The sequence below is a fragment of the Salmo trutta genome, chromosome 36, assembly GCF_901001165.1.
Source record: "Salmo trutta chromosome 36, fSalTru1.1, whole genome shotgun sequence".
In the NCBI taxonomy this organism is placed as follows: domain Eukaryota; kingdom Metazoa; phylum Chordata; class Actinopteri; order Salmoniformes; family Salmonidae; genus Salmo; species Salmo trutta.
In genome coordinates this window covers 6,135,608-6,151,283 of record NC_042992.1, presented here as the reverse complement: position 1 = coordinate 6,151,283, position 15,676 = coordinate 6,135,608, and positions in this window count along the sequence as shown.

Here is a 15,676-nt window from a genome sequence, read left to right as displayed (position 1 = left end):
CTTCTCTTCTTGTGCACCAGATGCATGAGATAATCTACAATTCATGCTTCATCTAGACATGTTTGAACAAATTAAAAATATTGATGGGAGACTCTGTTAAAGAGGAAATGGCTTTTTTAGGCTGGATTATGTTTTTGTATTGTTGTATGTTTTAATTCTGTAATGTATTGATTGTTGCTGCCTTCTTGGCCAGGACTCTCTTGGAAAAGAGACTTCGTCTCAATTGGCTTTTCCTGGTTAGAAAAAGGTTAAATAACAAAAAACAAAATAGATTGCATCATCTGTGGATCTGTTTTGGTGGTATGCAAATTGGAGTGGGTCTAGGTTTTCTGGAACAATGGTGTTAATGTGAGCAATTACCGGCCTTTCAAAGGACTTTATGTCTACGGACGTGAGTGCTACGGCTCTGTAGTCATTTAGGCAGGTTACCTTAGTGCTCTTGGGCACAGGGACTATGGTGGTCTGCTTGAAGCATGTTGGTATTACAGACTCAATCAGGGACATGTTGAAAATGTTAGTGAAGACACCTGCCAGTTGGTCAGCACATGCCCGGAGCACACGTCCTGGTAATCCGTCTGGCCCAGCGGACTTGTGAGTTTGCTATGTACCATACGATTATATATCACACTCGTTGATTAAGGATCCTTGTCTACGTTGATTAAGGATTCTTGAAATGTATTGTCATATAGAAAAGAGAAAGGAAAAACAGAAGAAACAACAGAGAAACAAGACAGAGAGAATAAACACCCTATGAGGCATGATCATCATCACTGTTTTGATTTTCTCTGAACCACGTTTCCCACTACCTTTTGCTGCCGTGAAAGCAGTAACAAATTTCCTCAAGCAAAAACGCTTCTTCACACTCAACTGATCTAACCCCACCAACTTCTGTAACATCACAGCTGACCTCACAAACATCAAAGAAACCTGCCAATTTGACAGATTTCCCAAAAAGTCGGATCCGGGAACCAATTTATCTCCTCTAAACTGTAAATTGAGTCGTCACCAGGTGCTATCATATCAAAAGAGATGGCCGTTTCCTTCTGCTGATCTTCCTCAACTGAGGCCACAGACCACTGACTCCCATCAGCCACATCCCTCTTAACACTCCCCACTTGCACCCCATCACTCGTGCCGGGCATCTCCTCCATTACCTGGGAGACTAGCTCCACCTGAACCCCCTGCTGTACCCCATCACTCGTACAGGGCATCTCCTCACAAGTCTGGGAAAATGGCTCCCCATATCCATCCATACCTCCTACAGCAATATGTTTCTGCTGCATAACAGATGCTATATTCCCCTCTAGTACAAGCTGCAACTCAGTACCCTCAACATGGACAACTTGTTCCTCAGCAACAGGTGCTTGTGGCTGCTCTACCGCTGTCGGCCCACCTCTCCCTACATTAGTGGGCCCAGGCGTTACGAGGACCACCTTTGTCCCTCCCGCTGCCTTCTACCTTTTCGGGTAATCATGACGCCTATGGCCAACATCCCCACACTCAAAACACTGTTGACTACCTGTACCAGCATAAGCCATATACAGTCTGTTGTCATACTTGACTTAAAACGATAACTCCAAACTCAGCTCCAGTGTGTCCAAAAACATAAACACCTGTCGCTGAAACAACAGTTTCGTCCTCTTTCAGAGCCGGGTGTTTGCTTCAACATAACCTGTTTCAGAGCTGGGTGTTTGAAACGACATAACCTGTTTCAGAGTGTTTGCAACCCAACGAAACAACATAACCTGTTTCAGAGTGTTTGCAACCCAACGGGACAATCTTCATAGAACTTGTTATCTTCCCAAACAGCAATCACTCACGCTCCAATCACTCGAGCTCCAACCACTCACGCTCAAATAGCTCATTGAGAATAAACGGCGGTACATTCTAAATCGTTACCCTTGTTGAAAAAAAGTGGAATAACTTGAATAAACATTCCTTTAAGAAATACGCCTTACTCAACCATCCGATCAACAAGACACTCTTCTTTAAGAAACACCAACACCACTTTATTCATCTGCGAAGCATAAGCAACATTTTCATAGTCTACCTTAAATCCTACCGCAACCAGAAACTCATCTACAGTGACAGTGATTTCAGTAACACACCTAAAGCCGTGCCGAAGTGAAAAGGACGGTGTTCCCATGTGGGTCACCATCCCCGCCAAAACCAGGGCAATTCCGACAAGAAATACAATATGCTTAATTCTACCATAAAAAGAATAATAATGATAACCTTAATCATGTATAGAAAAAGGCAAACCATCATAAAACACCTGTATTCGCTCATACAATTCCCAGCATGCACCAAACACTCCCAGCACGCAGAGAGAGAGAGAGAGAAAGAGAGAGAGCGAGAGAGAGAGAGACGGAGCGAGAGAGACGGAGAGAGAGACAGAGAGAGAGAGAAAGAGAGAGAGCGAGAGAGTGAGAGACGGAGCAAGAGAGACGGAGAGAGAGACAGAGAGAGACAGAGAGAGAGAGGGGAAGCCAGACCTCTATTAATCTCCTCTCATCTCTCTAGTGTGTCACTCTCTATGAAACACTGATACACTGAAACCTGGAGTGTAGTAGTCAATGGAGGCTCTTCAGAGGAAAAGCCTGATATGTGACAAAAAAAGGTTTTGGTTATGGAGAAAAGCCAGCTGAAACATATCAGCTGTCAGAGCAGAGCTTCTAGTCGATGTTAGAGACAGTTGTAATCCGTTATATGTAAAGGATTACCAAAACCTGTAACTGTAATCTGTTACGTTACCAGTAAAATATTGTAGATCACATTAGACACTTTTGAAAAACTAGATGAATACTTCTAGGATTGCTTTTAAATTCAGAAAGGATATTTGACACCTTTCTGTTTTCTCATTGTGTCACGCTCTGACCTAGGAGAGCTGTGTTCTCTGTTTAGGGTGTGATAGGTGGGCGGGCATTGTGGGTGGGCATTGTGATAGGTGGGTGGGTCAGGGTGTGATAGGTGGGTGGGCATTCTATGTTTTGTTTTTCTATGTTTTGGCCGGGTATGGTTTCCAATCAGAGGCAGCTGTCTATCGTTGTCTCTGATTGGAAGCCATACTTAGGCAGCCTTTTTTTCCCTTTGTTTTCGTGGGTAGTTGCTTTCTGTTTCGTTGTATTTACCTGACAGAACTGTTGGCTGTCATTTTGTTTATTTTGTCTAATGTTCGTTTTCATTAAAAAATAACGATGAGCACTCAACACGCTGCGCCTTGGTCTCCTCTATATGACGCCCGATACACATTGACATTCAAATCAGCATTGAAAAAATGCGCAAGTTTAAGTTTGTTCCGCCTGAGGGAGTCGGACCACCAATCAGAGATCACTATGATGACACAACAAATGATGACCACCAATCAGAGACCACTATGATGACAGAGACCATTATGATGTCAGAGACCACTATGATGTCAGAGACATGATGTCAGAGACCACTGTGATGACACACCACATGTGTTTGATGGATTGCGGGAAAAGAGCAGGAATAGGCTTTTGTAGGCTACAGTCCAAGCTATGTCTTCCAATGGTGCGACTGCTGTCAGCATCCAAAGATTATCCAACTAGAATAAACACTTGGAGCTAAGGTTAACAGCAGTGGTGTAGCCTACAAATGATACAGATATCACTTATTATTGATATCTAAATTACATAGCACATTGATATGAATCACACTGCTGTTCCCTCTTTTAGTAATTTGCGCCTTTATGGATTGTGGTTGCTGTGGACGGCTGTTCACAAATATACGTGTATTTTAACCTTAATGGTTGAACTGAAGAATTTGAAGCTGCCAATCAATCGTTGTTTTTGAAACCAGTGGACAGCCAGTGGGAAATGCAACAGCTGCATAGTGCAGATCCCAACCAATGGAATTAAAGATAGAAGGGACTTCCTCCTTCCTAAACTCCAGCCGTGGTATTGAGTTCAACTGTCAATGTAAACGAAAACAGCCTCATAACATGGTTAAAACATTTCTCCAGGCCCCATCCCTCAGCTTTTTACCAAAACAGAGACGGGGTGTCCACTTTGTTATTGTTTCAACTGTAGATTCGCCTTTTTTTAAACAGCTTCAAATTATCGTGATATCAAAGTGTCACCAACAAAAAGGTAAACAATAGGTCTATAGAAAATGTAGGGTATGGCATTATTTTTCCACATGCAAATAGCACTTTTCGGTTGTGCTCAAAGGATACCATTCCATGAGAGCATCAATGAGCACAATCTGTCCTCCATGATAACAACATCATAAACAACAGAGTAGGCAAATTACTAATATGTTTTTGGGGTTATGATCAGGTCAAACAATTTATCTAATCTATACTTTAATATGTTCAAGTGCTATTCATGAAGATCAAGGGGTATTAAATGAACTGGAATGACTGGACATCTGAGAGACTGGTATTATCTGTAGTAGAAAACAATGGGTTAAAATAAGTTTACATAACCAACCCATAAAGTAAAATGCAACATCCATATATGGCCAGTTATGTAAACTCTAACATAGATTTATCCTGCAATAGATGTCTTTCAATTGGTAATATACATTTTGATCTTCTTCTAATGCCTTTTAAGTGGGACGGTAATTAGATTACTTTACTAAAAATATGGGTAATCCAAAAGTTATATTACTGATAGAAAATTGTGGACAGGTAAGTAGTAACTGTAACAGTTGATATTTACAAAGTAACCTAACCAAACCTGCCTACAGGAGACTTTTGAAGTTACGTAATCAGCTGAAAACATTGTGACTGGTTGTGTATTATGACAACCATAAAAGGTAATACATTTTAAAAGTTAAATGACAAATATTTAGGCTATATTGAAGAGTTAGGTTCTAGGTCCGCTATAATTGGAGAAGAGGCGGATTGGTCAACTCTGATTGGAGAAGAGGCGGATCGGTCAACTCTGATTGGAGAAGAGGCGGATCGGTCAACTCTGATTGGAGAAGAGGCGGATCGGTCAACTCTGATTGGAGAAGAGGCGGATCGGTCAACTCTGATTGGAGAAGAGGCGGATCGGTCAACCCTGATTGGAGAAGAGGCGGATCGATCAACTCTGATTGGAGAAGAGGCAGATCGGTCAACTCTGATTGGAGAAGAGGCGGATCGGTCAACTCTGATTGGAGAAGAGGCGGATCGGTCAACTCTGATTGGAGAAGAGGCGGATCGGTCAACCCTGATTGGAGAAGAGGCAGATCGATCAACTCTGATTGGAGAAGAGGCGGACCGGTCAACTCTGATTGGAGAAGAGGCGGATCGGTCAACCCTGATTGGAGAAGAGGCGGATCGATCAACTCTGATTGGAGAAGAGGCGGATCGGTCAACTCTGATTGGAGAAGAGGCGGATCGATCAACTCTGATTGGAGAAGAGGCGGACCGGTCAACTCTGATTGGAGAAGAGGCGGACCGGTCAACTCTGATTGGAGAAGAGGCGGGTCGGTCAACTCTGATTGGAGAAGAGGCGGATCGGTCAACCCTGATTGGAGAAGAGGCGGATCGATCAACTCTGATTGGAGAAGAGGCGGACCGGTCAACCCTGATTGGAGAAGAGGCGGATCGATCAACTCTGATTGGAGAAGAGGCGGATCGGTCAACTCTGATTGGAGAAGAGGCGGATCGGTCAACCCTGATTGGAGAAGAGGCGGATCGATCAACTCTGATTGGAGAAGAGGCGGATCGGTCAACCCTGATTGGAGAAGAGGCGGATCGATCAACTCTGATTGGAGAAGAGGCGGATCGGTCAACTCTGATTGGAGAAGAGTTGGGACCAATAAAAAGGGATAGAAAACTTAGGTGCTGGATTTTAGGTCGGTAGCAACCGCCACAGGGTGTCCCATCAGCACACGAGGAAGCAGTAGACCGGTAGTAACCACCACAGTGTGTCCATTCAGAACACGAGGAAGCAGTAGACCGGTAGTAACCACCACAGTGTGTCCGTTCAGGACACGAGGAAGCAGTAGGCCGGTAGTAACCACCACAGTGTGTCCGTTCAGGACACGAGGAAGCAGTAGGCCGGTAGTAACCACCACAGTGTGTCCATTCAGAACACGAGGAAGCAGTAGACCGGTAGTAACCACCACAGTGTGTCCATTCAGAACACGAGGAAGCAGTAGACCGGTAGTAACCACCACAGGGTGTCCGTTCAGAACACGAGGAAGCAGTAGACCAGTAGTAACCACCACAAGGTGTCCATTCAGAACACGAGGAAGCAGTAGACCGGTAGTAACCACCACAAGGTGTCCGTTCAGAACACGAGGAAGCAGTAGTTCCAGTTCAAGGGTTTAATTAAGATTCACACACACATACAACACTACTCTCTCTGATACTAATTGTGGTTCTGTAAAGATAAGGGGAGAACTTAAGCTATGGCACAGTAGGGGAAAACATGTGCCTGTTCGCATGTCAACAACTAAACAGGCTATGTGGACCTAAACACATGCTAGGTGCACAAAGAACGATAGGGCAATGTAGAAATATCCACAAATTATAAAACATAACGATCAGAAGTTTACATACACTAAGTTGACTGTGCCTTCAAACAGCTTGGAAAATTCCAGAAAATGAGGCGTTGTACCTGTGGATGTATTTCAAGGCCTACCTTCAAACTCAGTACCTCTTTGCTTGATATCATGGGAAAATCAAAAGAAAAATTGTAGACCTCCACAAGTCTGGTTCATCCTTGGGAGCAATTTCCAAATGCCTGAAGGTACCACGTTCATCTGTACAAACAATAGTACGCAAGTATAAACACCATGGGACCACGCGGTCGTCATACCGCTCAGGTAGGAGACGCGTTCTGTCTCCTAGAGATGAAAGCACTTTGGTGCAAAAAGTGCAAATCAATCCCAGAACAACAGCAAAGGACCTTGTGAAGATGCTGCAGGAAACAGGTACAAAAGCATCTATATCCACAGTAGAATGAGACCAATATCGACATAACCTGAAAGGCCGCTCAGCAAGTAAGAAGCCACTGCTCCAAAACCGCCATAAAAAAGCCAGAATACGGTTTGCAACTGCACATGGGACAAATATCGTACTTTTTGGAGAAATGTCCTCTGGTCTGATGAAACAAAAATAGAACCGTTTGGCCATAATGACCATCGTTATGCTTGGAGGAAAAAGGGGGAGGCTTGCAATCCAAAAATCACCATCCCAACTGTGAAGCACGGGGGTGGCAGCATCATGTTGTGGGGGTGCTTTGCTGCAGGAGGGACTGGTGCACTTCACAAAATAGATAGCATCATGAGGTGGAAAATTACATGGATATATATTGAAGCACCATCTCAAGACATAAGTCAGGAAGTTAAAGCTTGGTCGCAAATGGGTTTTCAAATTGACAATGACCCCAAGCATACTTCCAAAGTTGTGGCAAAATGGCTTAAGGACAACAAAGTCAAGGTGTTGGAGTTGCCATCACAAAGCCCTGACCTCAATTTTATAGAAAATTTGTGGGCAGAACTGAAAAAGAGTGTGCAAGCAAGGAGGCCTACAATCAGTTACACCAGCTCTGTCAGGAGGAATAGGCCAAAATTCACCCAACTTATTGCGGGAAGCTTGTGGAAGGCTACCCAAAACGTTTGACCCAAGTTAAACATTTGAATGGCAATGCTACCAAATACTAATGGAGTGTATGTAAACTTCTGACCCACTGGGAATGTGATGAAAGAAATAAAAGCTGAAATAAATCATTCTCTCTACTATTATTCTGACATTTCACATTCTTAAAATAAAGTGGTGATCCTAACTGACCTAAAACAGGGATTTTTTATTAGGATTAAATGTCAGGAATTGTGAAAAACTGAGATTTAATGTATTTGGCTAAGGTGTATGTAAACTTTCCACTTCAACTGTATCTACAGTACTAAATCCATGTTTATGTGTGTGTGTGTAGTGCGTATGTTATTGTGTGTGTGTGTGCTTGTATGCATGTGTCTTTGCCTGTGTTTGTGTTGCTTCACAATCCCCGCTATTCCAAAAAGTGTATTTTGATCTGTTTTTTAAATCTGATTCTGCTGTTTGCATCAGTTACCTGATGTGGAATAGAGTTCCATGTAGTCATGGCTCTATGTAGTACTGTTTGCCTTCCATAGTCTATTCTGGACTTGGGTACTGTGAAGAGGCCTCTTGTGGCATATCTTGTGGTGTATGCATGGGTGTCTGAGCTGTGAGCCAGTAGTTCAAACAGAAGGCTCGGTGCATTCAACATGTCGATACCTCTCATAAATACAAGCCGTGATGAAGTCAACCTCACCTCCACTTTGAGCCAGGAGAGATTGACAAACATATTATTAATATCAGCTCTCTGTGTACATCCAAGGGCCAGCCGTGCTGCCCTGTTCTGAGCCAATTGCAATTTCCAATTTTCCTAAGTCCCTCTTTGTGTCACCCTGACGACACGACTGAACAGTTGCGAGAAAACTAGGGCCTGTAGTACCTGCCTTGTTGACAGTGCTGTCAGAAGGTAGAAACTAGGGTCTGTAGTACCTGCCTTGTTCACAGTGCTGTCAGAAGGTAGAAACTAGGGCCTGTAGGACCTGCCTTGTTGACAGTGCTGTCAGAAGGTAGAAACTAGGGCCTGTAGGATCTGCCTTGTTCACAGTGTTGTTAAGAAGGTAGAAACTAGGGCCTGTAGGATCTGCCTTGTTCACAGTGTTGTTAAGAAGGTAGAAACTAGGGCCTGTAGGACCTGCCTTGTTGACAGTGCTGTCAGAAGGTAGAGCAGTGCTTTATTATGGACAGACTTCTCCCCATCTTAGCTACTGTTGTATCAATATGTTTTGACCATGACAGTTTAGTCACTTCAACGTGCTCAATTTCCACATTATTTATTACAAGATTTAGTTGAGGTTTAGGGTTTAGTGAATGATTTGTCCCAAATACAATGCTTTTAGTTTTTAGAAATATTTAGGACTAACTTATTCCTTGCCACCCACTCTTTGAGTGTTACAGTCATTTCAGTCGCTGTAGTAGTTGACGTGTAAAGTGTTGAGTCATCCGCATACATAAACACACTGGCTTTATTGTGTACAACAACAGATAGACTGCCACACACACGTGCGCACACACACACATTTTCATAACAGCTAACAAGGCATAAGTTTTAATGCTGGCACAGCTAGAGACAGGAGGCTGTGTAACAGTAGTGCACTATGGGTAATAGGGTGACATCTGGGCTGCATGCCAGGCCAATGAAAAGAATGAGCAATCACATCCCTCCTCTAATTCATAATTTGGTATTCATAAAAATAAAATTTTTACTGTTAAGCTTTATGCTTCTATGATAATCCTTACATTTGAAGAGAAGCCAGTCCAATCCCATGGTTGAGTTGGTCTGCTGTAGCGAGGCCTCTATGCCCTTTCTCCTAACCAGCAAATAATTTCTTGAGAGAAGAGAGAGGGAAGAGAGCAGGGAGAGAGAGAGAGAGAGCAGGGAGAGAGAGGGACGGATAGAGAGAGAGAGAGGGAGGGATAGAGAGAGAGAGAGAGAGAGCAGGGCAAGAGAGGGAGGGATAGAGAGAGAGAGAGCAGGGAGAGAGAGGGAGGGATAGAGAGAAAGAGAGAGAGCAGGGCAAGAGAGGGAGGGATAGAGAGAGAGAGAGAGCAGGGAGAGAGAGGGAGGGATAGAGAGAGAGAGAGCAGGCAGAGAGAGGGAGGGATAGAGAGAGCAGGGAGAGAGAGGGAGGGATAGAGAGAGAGAGAGAGAGAAAGAGAGAGAGAGAGCAGGGAGAGAGATAGCTGCATGATGACTCTCCTACTCTCTATCAACTCACTTTCACTATTTTTGTTCTCTTTTCTTTCTGGAGCCAAGGGAGGAGAGAGGCTGGTAGGCAGGCAGGCATGGAGCCTGGGGCGTGAGAGGCAGGGAGGCTGGGGCGTGGAGGCTGGGGCGTGGAGGCTGGGGCGTGGAGGCTGGGGCGTGAGAGGCAGGGAGGCTGAGCGCTGACACACACCAGTAGTCTCTCCTCTGCTACCCAACGACCCGACACCAAATCAACACTTCACAGCCCACCCAACAGAGAGGCTGCCGACTCTGAAGAAAGAGAGAGAGAGAGAGAGGAGAGAGAGAGAGAGAGAGAGACAAACAAACAAAACAAACAAACATCCAACACCTGACACACAGACACACACTGAAACACAGACGCACACACAAAAACATACAATGGCGATCATCACAGGGAGAACGTCTCACAACACTGAGCTCCAGCACCAGGGCTACGATATATACTTAGACCAGTCCAACCAGAAGTCCCACAGTGGAGTAGTAGAGCCCGTATGCTAGTCTGCTGACTCAAGGTAGAGGTCTAGAGGGATGCAGGATACGCTTCCTTAGGTCAACTCATCTCTCAGACATAAAAGACAAAATGTTATTATCACTGACTACAGAGGAGGTGTGGGGTGTTATAACTGACTACAGAGGAGGTGTGGGGTGTTATCACTGACTACAGAGGAGGTGTGGGGTGTTATCACTGACTACAGAGGAGGTGTGGGGTGTTATCAGTGACTACAGAGGAGGTGTGGGGTGTTATCACTGACTACAGAGGAGGTGTGGGGTGTTATCACTGACTACAGAGGAGGTGTGGGGTGTTATCAGTGACTACAGAGGAGGTGTGGGGTGTTATCACTGACTACAGAGGAGGTGTGGGGTGTTATCACTGACTACAGAGGAGGTGTGGGGTGTTATCACTGACTACAGAGGAGGTGTGGGGTGTTATCACTGACTACAGAGGAGGTGTGGGGTGTTATCACTGGCTACAGAGGAGGTGTGGGGTGTTATAACTGACTACAGAGGAGGTGTTGGGTGTTATCACTGACTACAGAGGAGGTGTGGGGGGTTATCACTGACTACAGAGGAGGTGTGGGGTTTTACATCCGACTACAGAGGAGGAGTGGGGTGGAACACCCGACTACAGAGAAGGAGGGTGGTGGAGATCTTGACGGAATTATCCTTACCCAATTACCTGGTATCCCAACAGTTTGGATCCAAAATTCCGAAGTTGACCCCATGTCGTATCATGCTCGGTGGCCACTCTCTCTGAAAATACGTGAAATACCGACCAGATCTGAAATTACATTTGATGGAGAAAATATCCTGATGAAAAAAAATATCCTTTATAAATCACATTTGCTACACATGGCAATTTGTTCAGTCAAAATCATTAATCTCTCTCCTCCGCCTGTCTGGCTCTCTCTATGTCTGGCTGGAGCTCTATAGCGAACTTGCAGAACTAGTTCAACTGGCGGTCATTGTTTCCTGCTCCAGCGAGCTTGGAAAACAGACTCTGGTGTATTTGCTCAAGGGAGAAGTGTTCAGATGACGTTTCCACTGGATTTATGGGATCAGCAATATGTTTGCTACTTCACACCAAGTCTCTACGGTTGCTAGAAGGAGAGTGTTAGAACGATTATTCAAAAACAATGAGGAACCATTGGTCATTCCACAATGGATGTAAAAAAACAAAAAACACTGCTTACTTTCTGTGTGAAGTGATGGACAACTACTGTGAGAAGCTCCGCAGTGCATAAGTCCAGTTAAAGACATTCGTTAATCGACGTCCACACCTGGGGAGCGGTAGTTGTGAGGGTTAACTGGGGAAGATGTGTAGATTTTTCCACCTTGCCGGCTCGGGATTCAAACCAGCGACCTTTCCGTTACGGTTATAGAGCCAACGCTCTATAACCGCCAGGCTACCTTCGCCAAAGGGCGTTCTGGAGAGAGGCGCGCCTGTAGTAGCACCTTCACTACACACCCCTTTCCTTCTTCTTCGCGCCAACATTTTAAATTAGGAATGTCACATCTGAAAATATTAAACTGTAGTGTAGACCACAACTACATTATTTTAGATAGGCCTATGACAGAAAATGCATGTGAAATGTTAACGTTCACTGCCTGCCAGACAAGTAAAGCAATTCTGCTGGCTTGCGCAGCGGTAAAGCTGCATTTTTTTTTTTATATTTCGGATCCGTTTGGGTCGGATACAAACACGACCCAATTTGGATCCAATAGTCCCTCATCTCGGACAAATTTTGGGTCGGATTTGGTCGACCTTGGATCTGAATTGGACCGGATATTGATTTTCAAATAAATTCACTCGTGTCGGATGGGAATTTCACAGATCCAATTTGGTTCGGATCTACATTTCGGGATCCGAGAAGACATCTAGTGTGGGCTGTAGCCACAGAGCTGTCCTTGGTGCTGATATGAGGGCCCTTCATGGGGCTGTAGCAACAGAGCTGTCCTTGGTGCTGAAATACGGGCCCTTCATGGGGCTGTAGCCACAGAGCTGTCCTTGGTGCTGATATAAGGGCCCCTTCATGGGGCTGTAGCCACAGAGCTGTCCTTGGTGCTGATATAAGGGCCCTTCATGGGGCTGTAGCCACAGAGCTGTCCATGGTCCAGGAATTGGGTCTTTCCACAGTATTATTGGGTAGAGCCCATCTACGCCTATGTCTTTCCCAGTGCCCTGACACTACAGGAGAAAACGGAATGGACTCTTCAGTCAGTTCCAGGAGTATTCTCCCATTCATCAGAGGCAGATATGACTGTTTAGAAAAACGTCTCAGGACTCTGTACACATCTCAAGGACTCTGTACACTTCACAAACAGTTCTGAGAACAGGCCTTGTTTTCCAGTAAAATACTCCGACAACATTTGGTTCTTCTGGACAGGATGAGTGTATCAAGCCTTTAGAATACCAATTCTGAGAAACATCAGTCAAGGCCAAGTTATACTTCAAAACGAGTCGGATTTTTTCTTTCTTACTTTGTGCTTTTCATTGTTGATGTCCCTCACAAGCAAAACACTACAGATTTTCCACACAGATAGCGAGTGATACATCAAGCCAGCAACTAATGTTTGAAACAATGACATTACAGTTAAGGGAGTAGACAACCTTAAGGATTGAGTCAAATTGTTAAAAAAGTGCATCTTCTATTCACACAAAACATGTTTTCTTGAGAGGGGCATGAAACTTCTATGCAGTGTTTGATAAATATGTGCGCTAAGGTAGGATTTAAGGCCACTTGTTTTTATTGGGTGGTATGGTGTACAGTCCTAAGTTCTGCACAGCTAGAGTTGGCAAACTACAAACCGACAAATAGTATCTGGCAAAAATAGAGGTGATATGGATTCAGGACATCTGTTAAAGAACGAGACAGAAAGAGAAGAGTTTGAGGTAGCAGAGATCTAGAGAGAAGGAGGGACCAGAGAGACATTGACAGAGGGAAAGGAAGAGAGATGGAGGGAACAGAGGGACAGAGGGAAAGGTAGAGAGAAGGAGGGAACAGAGGGACAGAGGGACAGGTAGAGAGAAGGAGGAAACAGAGGGACAGGGGGAAAGGTAGAGAGAAGGAGGGAACAGAGGGACAGAGGGAAAGGTAGAGAGAAGGAGGAAACAGAGGGACAGGGGGAAAGGTAGAGAGAAGGAGGGAACAGAGGGACAGAGGGACAGGTAGAGAGTGGAGGAATCAGAGGGACAGAGGAAAAGGTAGAGAGAAGGAGGGAACAGAGGGACTGAGGGAAAGGTAGAGAGAAGGAGGGAACAGAGGGACAGAGGGACAGGTAGAGAGAAGGAGGGAACAGAGGGACAGAGGGAAAGGTAGAGAGAAGGAGGGAACAGAGGGACAGAGGGAAAGGTAGAGAGAAGGAGGAAACAGAGGGACAGAGGGAAAGGTAGAGAGAAGGAGGGAACAGAGGGACAGAGGGAAAGGTAGAGAGGAGGAACCAGAGGGACAGAGGGAAAGGTAGAGAGAAGGAGGGAACAGAGGGACAGAGGGAAAGGTAGAGAGGAGGAACCAGAGGGACAGAGGGACAGGTAGAGAGAAGGAGGGAACAGAGGGAAAGGTAGAGAGAAGGAGGGAACAGAGGGACAGAGGTGGAGGTAGAGAGTGGAGGAATCAGAGGGCAAGGTAGAGAATGAGAGCTGAATGTGTTTGAGGTTTTTTGTCTCTGGTTCCATTTGGGGTATGATGGAATTACTGTGTGTACATACGCCTGCGTATGCATGTGAATTAGTGTGTGTGTGTGTGTGTGTGTGTGTGTGTGGTCTCATGCAGGACAGAGATATTTAACAGAGGCCAGAGCATGTGGTCCTTTCACAGTGTGCTGCATCTCAAAACACCAGAGGAGCCAATCACAGTTAATTGCAGGTAATCGTTCCCACTCCATTTCAAATGTGTAATTGGTTGGATCGCTGTATGTCCCCTTTACCCCAACTACAGTATGTGTTGACTTAACAAACCCATCACAATTTTATCCCCATGGTTAGCTTTCTAGGGTAGTAAACACTATGATATGATAAATCTGTAATTGACCTATGGGTTTTCTAAACGTACCCCTGTTACCTATCTGTCGACAAAACCCTCAGCCACCATTTTATGACCATGGTTATCTCTCTGTGTTAGTAAACATTATAATATGATAAATATCTCATTTTCTTCATCACCGTTCCTAAACATTTCCCATCTCCAATCCGAGTACAGCAATAGTTTGTGATAATCAGGAAGACATACAGCCGTCTCTGTTCCAATAGTCTGTGATAGAGGTCGATCGATTAATCGGAATGGTCGATTAATTAGGGCCGATTTCAAGTTTTAATAACAATCTGTAATCGGTATTTTTGGACACCGATTTGCTGATATAATTTTATGTTTTTTTTTTTTTTTAAATTGTACACTTTTATTTAACTAGGCAAGTCAGTTAAGAGCACATTCTTATTGTCAATGACGGCCTAGGAACGGTGGGTTAACTGCCTTGTTCAGGGGCAGAACGACAGATTTTTACCTTGTCAGCTCGGGGATTCGTTTTTGCAACCTTCGATCGACCTCCATCACTAGTCCAACGCTCTACCCACCTGCCTTACATTGCACTCCACGAGGAGCCTGCGTGGCAGGCTGACTACCTGTTACGCGAGGGCAGCAAGAAGCCAAGGTAAGTTGCTAGCTAGCATTAAACTTATCTTATAAAAAACAATCAATCTTAACATAATCACTAGTTAACTACACATGGTTGATGATATTACTAGTTTATCTAGCGTGTCCTGCGTTGCATATAATCGATGCGGTGCCTGTTCATTTCTCATCGCCAAACAGGGGATTTAACAAGCGCATTTGCGAAAAAAGTACTGTCGTTGCACCAATGTACCTAGCCATAAACATCAATGCCTTTCTTTAAAAGCAATACACAAGTATATATTTTTAAACCTGCAAATTTAGTTAATATTGCCTGCTAACATGAATTTCTTATAACTAGGGAAATTGTGTTACTTCTCTTGCATTCCGTGCAAGCAGAGTCAGGGTATATGCAGCAGTTTGGGCCGCCTGGCTCATTGCGAACTGTGTGAAGTCCATTTATTCCTAACAAAGGCCGTAATTAATTGTGACATAACATTGAAGGTTGTGCAATGTAACAGAAATATTTAGATTTAGGGATGCCACCCATTAGATAAAATACGGAACGGTTCCGTATTTCACTGAAAGAATAAACGTTTTGTTTTCGAAATTATAGTTTCCGGATTCGACCATTTTAATGACCAAAGGCTCGTATTTCTGTGTGTTATTATGTTATAATTAAGTCTATGATTTGATAGAGCAGTCTGACTGAGCGATAGTAGGCACCAGCGGGCTCGTAAGCATTCATTCAAACAGCACTTTCGTGCATTTGCTAGCAGCTCTTCG